The sequence below is a fragment of the Arachis duranensis genome, chromosome 5 (genome assembly GCF_000817695.3).
Source record: "Arachis duranensis cultivar V14167 chromosome 5, aradu.V14167.gnm2.J7QH, whole genome shotgun sequence".
Taxonomy (NCBI): domain Eukaryota; kingdom Viridiplantae; phylum Streptophyta; class Magnoliopsida; order Fabales; family Fabaceae; genus Arachis; species Arachis duranensis.
The window spans coordinates 31,273,047-31,281,522 of record NC_029776.3 but is presented as its reverse complement, the minus strand read 5'-3'; the positions used below and the strand labels follow the sequence as shown (position 1 = coordinate 31,281,522).

General features: G+C 43.8%; 1 non-coding gene across 1 annotated transcript; it reads left to right on the top strand.

The window, feature by feature from the left end:
* Window positions 1-7,300: 7,300 nt before the first annotated feature.
* Window positions 7,301-7,404, top strand: LOC127748127 (small nucleolar RNA R71). The gene has a single exon (XR_008010070.1). It is a non-coding gene; the product is annotated as a small nucleolar RNA R71 (small nucleolar RNA).
* Window positions 7,405-8,476: the final 1,072 nt, after the last annotated feature.

Here is an 8,476-nt window from a genome sequence, read left to right as displayed (position 1 = left end):
ATAATACGACTTGAACGTTTGTAGAAAATCTGAAAAAAATTATTAAGAGAAATGCAAATATATACATGCAGGGGTTAGTTTGTAGGTCTTGGGCCTGGCACCTCGTTAAAAAACCTTTTCAGGAAAAAGAGTGTGCCTTGTCTCAAGATCCCTTATCCTCCCTAACTATAGTACCTTCTTAAGTTGCAGGCGTGCCATAACCTTGGCAGCTCTCGCCCGTCGAGTTTGGAAAGCCTGTAGTAGCCCTTCCCTAGTACTTCTATGACTCGGTAGGGTCCTTTCAAATTTGCAGCCAGCTTTCCTTCTCCAGGTCGAGTTGTTCTAATGTCATTTTCAGATTAGAATGAGGTCATTCTCCATGAAGGTCCGCTGTATTACTTTTTGATTGTATCTGGAAGCCATTCGTCGCTTCAATGCTTCTTCCCTTATCCGAGCTCTTTCTCGGACTTCTGGGAGTAATTCGAGCTCTTCCCTTTGAAGTTGGGAATTGGCGTCTTCACTATAGTAGATCACTCTGGGGGATCTTTCTTCAATCTCTACTGGGATCATGGCCTCCATCCCGTAGGCTAATCGGAAAGGTGACTCTTTTGTCGTGGAATGTGGAGTCGTTCGATATGCCCATAGGACTTGCGGGAGGTCTTCAGCCCAGGCTCCCTTTGCATCTTGTAATCTCCGTTTTAACCCTGCTAATATAACTTTGTTAGCAGCTTCAGCTTGCCCATTGGCTTGTGGGTGCTCAATAGAGGTGAATTGTTGTTTTATATTCAGGTCGGCCGCTAGTTTTCTGAAGCCTACGTCTGTGAACTAGGTACCATTGTCTGTAGTGATGGAGTATGGAACTCCGAACCTTGTGACGATATTTCGATATAGGAATTTCTGACTTCTTTGAGTTGTGGCATTGGCTAGGGGTTCTGCCTCGATCCATTTTGTGAAGTAGTCTATTCCTACTATGAGAAATTTGACTTGTCCTGATCCTTGGGGAAAGGGTCTGAGGAGATCGAGTCCCCATTTTGCGAATGACCATGGTGAGGTTATGCTGATGAGTTCCTCAAGCGGAGCACTGTGGAAGTTGGCATGCTTCTGACATGGCGAACATGTCCTTACGAAATCTGTGACTTCTTTTTGTAGGGTTGGCCAATAGAATCCGGCCCGTAGTACTTTTTTGGCGAGTGCTTGTGCTCCGAGGTGATTGCCACAAATGCCACTGTGTACTTCTTCTAAGATATCCTTAGTATTGTAAGTCGGCACACATTTTAGCAATGGTGTTGAAATCCCTCTTTTGTATAAAGTTTTATTTATGATGGTATAGTATTGTGCTTCCCGTTTTAACCTTTTTGCCTCTTTCACATCTATAGGGAGGCCTCTGTTGTGAGTTAATTAATTATGGGGGTCATCCATCCCTGATCGCGACTTGTTATGGCTAGGGCCTTTTCTTCTTCCGAGATTGATGGCTTCTGTAGAATTTCTTGGATAAGGCTTCTATTGTTACCTCCTAGTTTGGTGCTGGCTAGTTTTGAGAGTGCATCGGCTCGGGCATTCTGTTCTCGGGGTATGTGTCGAATCTCATGTTCTCTGAGTTGTCCGAGCTGTTCTCGGGTTTTGTCCAGGTACTTGTTCATAGTGGGATCCTTGGCTTGGTAACTGCCTGTTATTTGTGAAGTGACTACCTGTGAATCGCTGAAGAGGATAAGTTTTTGAGCTCCGACCTCCCTAGCCAGCTTCAAACCTGCTAGAAGTGCCTCATATTCCGCTTGATTATTCGAGACGGGGAACCCAAATTTGAGGGAGAGTTTGATCTGGGTCCCTTGGTCACTTTCGATTATTACACCTGTACCACTTCCCATTTTATTTGAGGATCCGTCCACGTATAGATTCTATTCTGTGGGGACTTCCAGTGTGTCCGTAAATTCCGTAATAAAGTCGGTCAGGTATTGAGATTTGATGGCCATCCGAGCTTCGTATTGAAGGTCGAATTCGGACAACTCGACTGCCCATTGCAAGATTCTGCCTGCCAAGTCTGTTTTCTGTAAGATTCCTTTTATGGGCTGGTTGGTCCGAATTATAATGGTGTGAGACTAGAAATGTGGGCGAAGTCGTCGAGATGTTACTATGAGAGCGTAAGCGAACTTTTTTATTTTTTGGTAGTTCAACTCGGATCCTTGTAATGCTTTGCTGATAAAGTATATGGGTTGTTGCCCATCGTTGTCTTCTCAGACCAGTGCTGAGGCTATTGCCCGATTTTCCACTACGAGGTACAAGATGAGTGGTTCCCCTTCCCGTGGCCGACTCAATATAGGTGGCTGTCCCAGAAATTTTTTGAAGTCTTGGAAGGCTTGCTCACATTCAACTGTCTATTCAAACTCCTTTCCCTTCCTTAGAGTGCCGTAGAAGGGGAGAGATCTTATTGCGGATCCCGCCAGGAATCTGGACAAGGCTGCCAGCCGCCCGTTGAGTTGTTGTACCTCTTTTGATGCAACTCGGGCTTTTCATGTCAAGTACGGCCCTGCACTTGTCTGGGTTTGCCTTGATTCCTCTCTGTGTGATCATGAAACCCAAGAATTTACCAGCTTCTACTGTGAAGGTACATTTTGTGGGATTGAGTCACACGCCGTGTTGTCTTATGGTGTTGAATACTTGTGTCAGGTCGGATAATAACATATCTTCGTTTTGCGTCTTCACTAGCATGTCATCTACGTAGACCTCCATGATCTTTCCGATGTGTTCCGAAAAAACTTTATTCATTAATTTTTTGGTAAGTGGCTCCCGCATTCTTGAGACCGAAGGGCATAACAATGTAGCAGTAATTTTCCTTTGGGGTTAAGAAAAAGGTTTTTTCTTGGTCGGGTGGGTACATTGGGATTTGGTTATATCCCAAGTATGTGTCCATAAAGGAGAGGTATTTGTATCCGGAGGAGGCATCTACCAGTGCGTTGATGTTTGGGATCGGATAAGGATCTTTCGATCAAGCTTTGTTGAGATCGATATAGTCGGTGCACATTCTCCACTTCCCATTTGACTTTTTTACCAAAACGACATTAGCAAGCCATAGCGGGTATTTGACTTCTCTTATGAAGCCTACCTCCAGTAGAGCTCGTACCTGTTCTTCCACCGCTTGAAAGCGTTCCGGTCCTAGCTTTCTGTGCCTTTGTTGTACCGGCCGAGATCCTGGGTATACTGCTAGCTTGTGGCACATTAGTTTGGGATCCATGCCTGGCATGTCTGCGGCCTTCCACGCAAAGAGGTCGGCGTTGTCGCGTAGGAACTGTATGAGTGATTTTTTTATGTCCCCTTTTAGGAGTGTGCCGATGTTGATTATTTGGTCCGGGGTGTTCCCGATCTGGATTTTCTCTATTTCTCCTTCAGGTTGTGGGCGGAGTTCCTCCCGCCTCCAAACTCCACCGAGCTCGATTGTGTAGAATTCTTCTCCTCTGCCTCTGAGGTTTAGACTTTCGTTGTAACAGCGGCGCGCCATTTTTTGGTCTGCCTTTACTGTGGCTATTCCTTCTGCGGTTGGGAACTTCATGCATAGATGCAGAGTCGAGACTATTGCGTCGAGTTGATTTAATGTTGTCTGACCTATTAGGGCATTGTAGGATGAGCTTAAGTCAACAACGATGTAATCTATTTTGAGTGTTCTTGACTGACTTCCCTTTCCAAAAGTTGTGTGGAACGGGATGTATCCCATTGGTTGAACCGGGGTATCTCCTAACCCGAACAGGCTGTTCGGATATGCTCTGAGTTCCTTTTCTTCCAAGCCGAGTTTGTCAAAGGCAGTTTTGAATAAGATATCGGCAGAGCTCCCCTGGTCTATCAATGTGCGGTGAAGATTTGCGTTTGCCAGTATAATAGTGATCACCATGGGATCATCATGCCCTGTCGTGACGCCGAATGCGTCTTCCTTGGTAAAAGTGATCGCCGGGATGTCGGGGGTTTCCTTCTTTTCTATGACTTGGTATACGTCTTTGAGATGTCTCTTGCAGGATGATTTAGAGATTTTTCCCCCGGCGAATCCACCGTGTATCATGTGGACATGTCTTTCTGGCGTCCGGGATGATCGTGCGGTTGGTCTGACGTCTTCTGCTCTTCTTCTTTTCCTTTGTTCATCATCACGGGTGGCTAGGTAGCGATCTAGCTTCCCTTCTCATACGAGCTCTTCTATGACGTTTTTCAAGTCAAAACACTCATTGGTGGAGTACCCGCGGATCCGATGGTATTCACAATATTCAGCCCGGTTTCCTCCTCCTTTTTTGCCTTTGAGTGGTCGAGCTGGTGGTTTTTTTTCTGTGTTGCAAACCTCTCTGTAGACATCCACAAGAGACACCCGAAGAGGGGTGTAATTGTGGTACTTTTTTATTTTCTCTCCATGTCGATCTTCCTTTTTTCTGGAATCTTTGTCTTTATCCTGAGGGGTGAACCCTGCTTTTGAGGTCTCTCCTAATCGGGAGTTTTCCTCCATGTTGATGTATTTTTTCGCTCGCTCCTGCACCTCGTTCAGAGATGTGGGGTACTTCTTTGATATGGATTGACTAAAAGGCCCTTCTCGCAGACCATTAATGAGACCCATGATGGCAGCTTCTGTTGGAAGGTTTTGTATATCCATACATGTTTTAGGTTGTGGGCGGAGTTCCTCCCGCCTCCGAACTCCACCGAGCTCGATTGTGTAGAATTCTTCTCCTCTGCCTCTGAGGTTTAGACTTTCGTTGTAACAGCGGCGCGCCATTTTTTGGTCTGCCTTTACTGTGGCTATTCCTTCTGCGGTTGGGAACTTCATGCATAGATGCAGAGTCGAGACTATTGCGTCGAGTTGATTTAATGTTGTCTGACCTATTAGGGCATTATAAGCTGAGTTTACATCAATGACGATGTAATCTATTTTGAGTGTTCTTGACTGACTTCCCTTTCCAAAAGTTGTGTGGAACGGGATGTATCCCATTGGTTGAACCGGGGTATCTCCTAACCCGAACAGGCTGTTCGGATATGCTCTGAGTTCCTTTTCTTCCAAGCCGAGTTTGTCAAAGGCAGTTTTGAATAAGATATCGGCAGAGCTCCCCTGGTCTATCAATGTGCGGTGAAGATTTGCGTTTGCCAGTATAATAGTGATCACCATGGGATCATCATGCCCTGTCGTGACGCCGAATGCGTCTTCCTTGGTAAAAGTGATCGCCGGGATGTCGGGGGTTTCCTTCTTTTCTATGACTTGGTATACATCTTTGAGATGTCTCTTGCAGGATGATTTAGAGATTTTTCCCCCGGCGAATCCACCGTGTATCATGTGGACATGTCTTTCTGGCGTCCGGGATGATCGTGCAGTTGGTCTGACGTCTTCTGCTCTTCTTCTTTTCCTTTGTTCATCATCACGGGTGGCTAGGTAGCGATCTAGCTTCCCTTCTCGTACGAGCTCTTCTATGACATTTTTCAATATTCAGCCTGGTTTCCTCCTCCTTTTTTGCCTTTGAGTGGTCGAGCTGGTGGTTTTTTTTCTGTGTTGCAAACCTCTCTGTAGACATCCACAAGAGACACCCGAAGAGGGGTGTAATTGTGGTACTTTTTTATTTTCTCTCCATGTCGATCTTCCTTTTTTCTGGAATCTTTGTCTTTATCCTGAGGGGTGAACCCTGCTTTTGAGGTCTCTCCTAATCGGGAGTTTTCCTCCATGTTGATGTATTTTTTCGCTCGCTCCTGCACCTCGTTCAGAGATGTGGGGTACTTCTTTGATATGGATTGACTAAAAGGCCCTTCTCGCAGACCATTAATGAGACCCATGATGGCAGCTTCTGTTGGAAGGTTTTGTATATCCATACATGTTTTGTTGAATCTCTCCATGTAGTTACGTAGGATTTCCCGTTCTCCTTGCCTAATTCCTAGTAAGCTCGGAGCGTGTTTAGCTTTGTCCTTCTGGATGGAGAATCTGGGCAGGAATTTTTTAGCCATATTGTTGAAATCTGAGATGGACCTAGGAGGGAGATTGTCGAACCATCTAATTGCTGTTTTTGTTAAAGTGGTTGGAAAGGCTTTGCAACGAACTGCATCTGAGGCATCGGTGAGGTACATTCTGCTTCTGAAGTTGCTAAGATGATGGCTTGGATCTGTAATGCCGTCATATATGGTCATGTCTGGGAGTTTAAAGTCCTTTGGGATTTTCGTCTTCATGATTTCTTTGGTGAATGGGTCTTGCTCCTTTCGTGTGTTGTCTTCGGGAGTGGATCGGCTGGCTTTCGTCTTGACATCAGCTTCAAGTTTTAGGAGTTTGGTTTCCAGTTCCCGGCGTCGCCTTATTTCTCTTTGCAGATCCTTCTCGGCCTTTTGTTGACGCAGGGTGTCTTCCTTAAGTTGTTTTAACCGATCTTGGAATGCTTCTAGGGCTCCCTCATTTGGGGAGTTCTTATTGTTAATTTGGAGAGTATCTTTTGGTGTTGTGCCCACGTTTTTGTGCGGCGTTCTTTCTTCTAGATCTGAGGTGTGATCGTTGTCATGGTCATCCGCCATGGTAATGGGATGACTTCCAGGTCCCCGGCAACGATGCCAATGTTCCGAGGGTTACCTGAAACTGTAGGCCGATCTCGGATGAGATCTTCTGTGAGGGCTGGAGTTGTTGTGTCTGACTTGTTGGACTTGGTGATGGTGCTGATCCTTCGTCCCCGGAGGGTGGGGGTACCTGCAAGGGACTCCGATACTTAAGTTAGCAAGGGTATTAAGCAGGTTTTTAGTAGAATCAGAGTATGAGTTATACCTGGGTGCTCCAGTGTATTTATAATGGCGTAGAGTGACCTTCTTAGATAAGATAAGTTAGTTATCTTATCTTATCTTTATCTTCGAGCGATGTCATTTTATCTTTAAGGGAACCGCCTTTATCTCTATAGGCTTGGGCCGCCCTTGGATTCGGGTCGTGTTCCTCTGCTTGGGCCCTTTTATTGGGCTTTCCTGTGACTTGGCCGAGCTCTTTAAGAAGAGGTCGGGTCATCCTGACCGGAAGAGGTCGGTCGCTTTGTCTGTAGAACATCCCGGGTCGGACACCTCGACCCAGGGTATGAACACTTGCTGAGTCAATATTTTATTCTGAGCCAATATGGTATTCAGAGTATCAATCTTAAGAACTCCTTTCTTCTGAGTCACCCCATTATTCATAGGATTTCATTCAGAAGTGTACATAAATTGGTTATTTGCAACCATCTCAATGAGTTCCTGGGCTTCTGCAGGTATTTTCAGATAAAGGGATCCACCAGCAGAATGATCCAATGACATCTTTGTCATTTCAGACAGACCATCATAGAATATACATATGATGCTCCATTCTGGAAACATGTCAGAAGAACACCTTTTGGTTAATTGCTTGTATCTTTCCCAAGCTTCATAGAGGGATTCACCTTCCTTCTGTCTGAAGGTTTGGACGTCCACTCTGAGCTTACTCATCTTTGAGGTGGAAAGAATTTGGTCAAGAAAGCATTGACCAGCTTGTCCAAAGAGTTCAGGCTTTCTCTAGGTTGTGAGTCTAACCATGTTCTAGCTCTGTCTCTTACAGCAAAAGGGAAAAGCATAAGTCTGTAGACCTCGGGATCAACCCCATTGGTCTTAACAGTATCACAGATCTGCAAGAATTCAGATAAGAACTAATGAAGATCTTCTAATGGAAGTCCATGAAACTTACAGTTCTGCTGCATTAGAGAGACTAATTGAGGCTTAAGCTCAAAGTTGTTTGCTCCAATGGCAAGAATTGAGATGCTTCTTCCATAGAAGTTGGAAGTTGGTGCAGCATAGTCACCAAGCATCTTCCTTGCATCTCTGGCATTGTTGTTATTTTTGGCTGCCATGTCTTCTTCTTTTTCAAAAATTTCTGTTAGGTCCTCTCCAAAGAGTTGTGCTTTGGCTTCTCTTAGCTTCCTCTTCAGAGTTCTTTCAGATTCAGGATCGGCTTCAACAAGAATATCTTTATCCTTGTTCCTACTCATGTGAAAAAGAAGAGAACAGAAAAGAAGATGAATCCTATATTTCACAGTATAGAGATTCCTTTATGTGAGTGGAAGAAGAGAATAAGAGAAGAATGAGGTAGAGAGAGAATAAAGAGAATTCAAACACAAAGAGGGAGAGAGGGTTTGAATTTTAAGAAGGAGAGAAGTATTAGTAAATAAATAAATAAATAAATAGAAAGAGATGAGAGAGAAGAGAAATTCGAATATTAAATAAAAGAAAAGGAAAACTATTTTTGTTTTCTATTTTAAATATTAGTTAGTGGTTTTTGAAAAAGTTGTTAGTGGTTTTTAAAAATTAGAGAGAGAAAAGTAGTTAATTGAAAAAAATTTGAAAATAAATTTTGAAAAGATAAGAAGTTAGAAAAAGATTTTGAAATTAAGTTTTGAAAAAGATATTATTGAAATCTATTTTGAAAAAGATTTGAAAAAGAAATTTAAAAAGATTTGATTTTGAAAATTGAGGTTGATGACTTAACTAACAAGAAACTAAAAGATATGATTCTAGAATT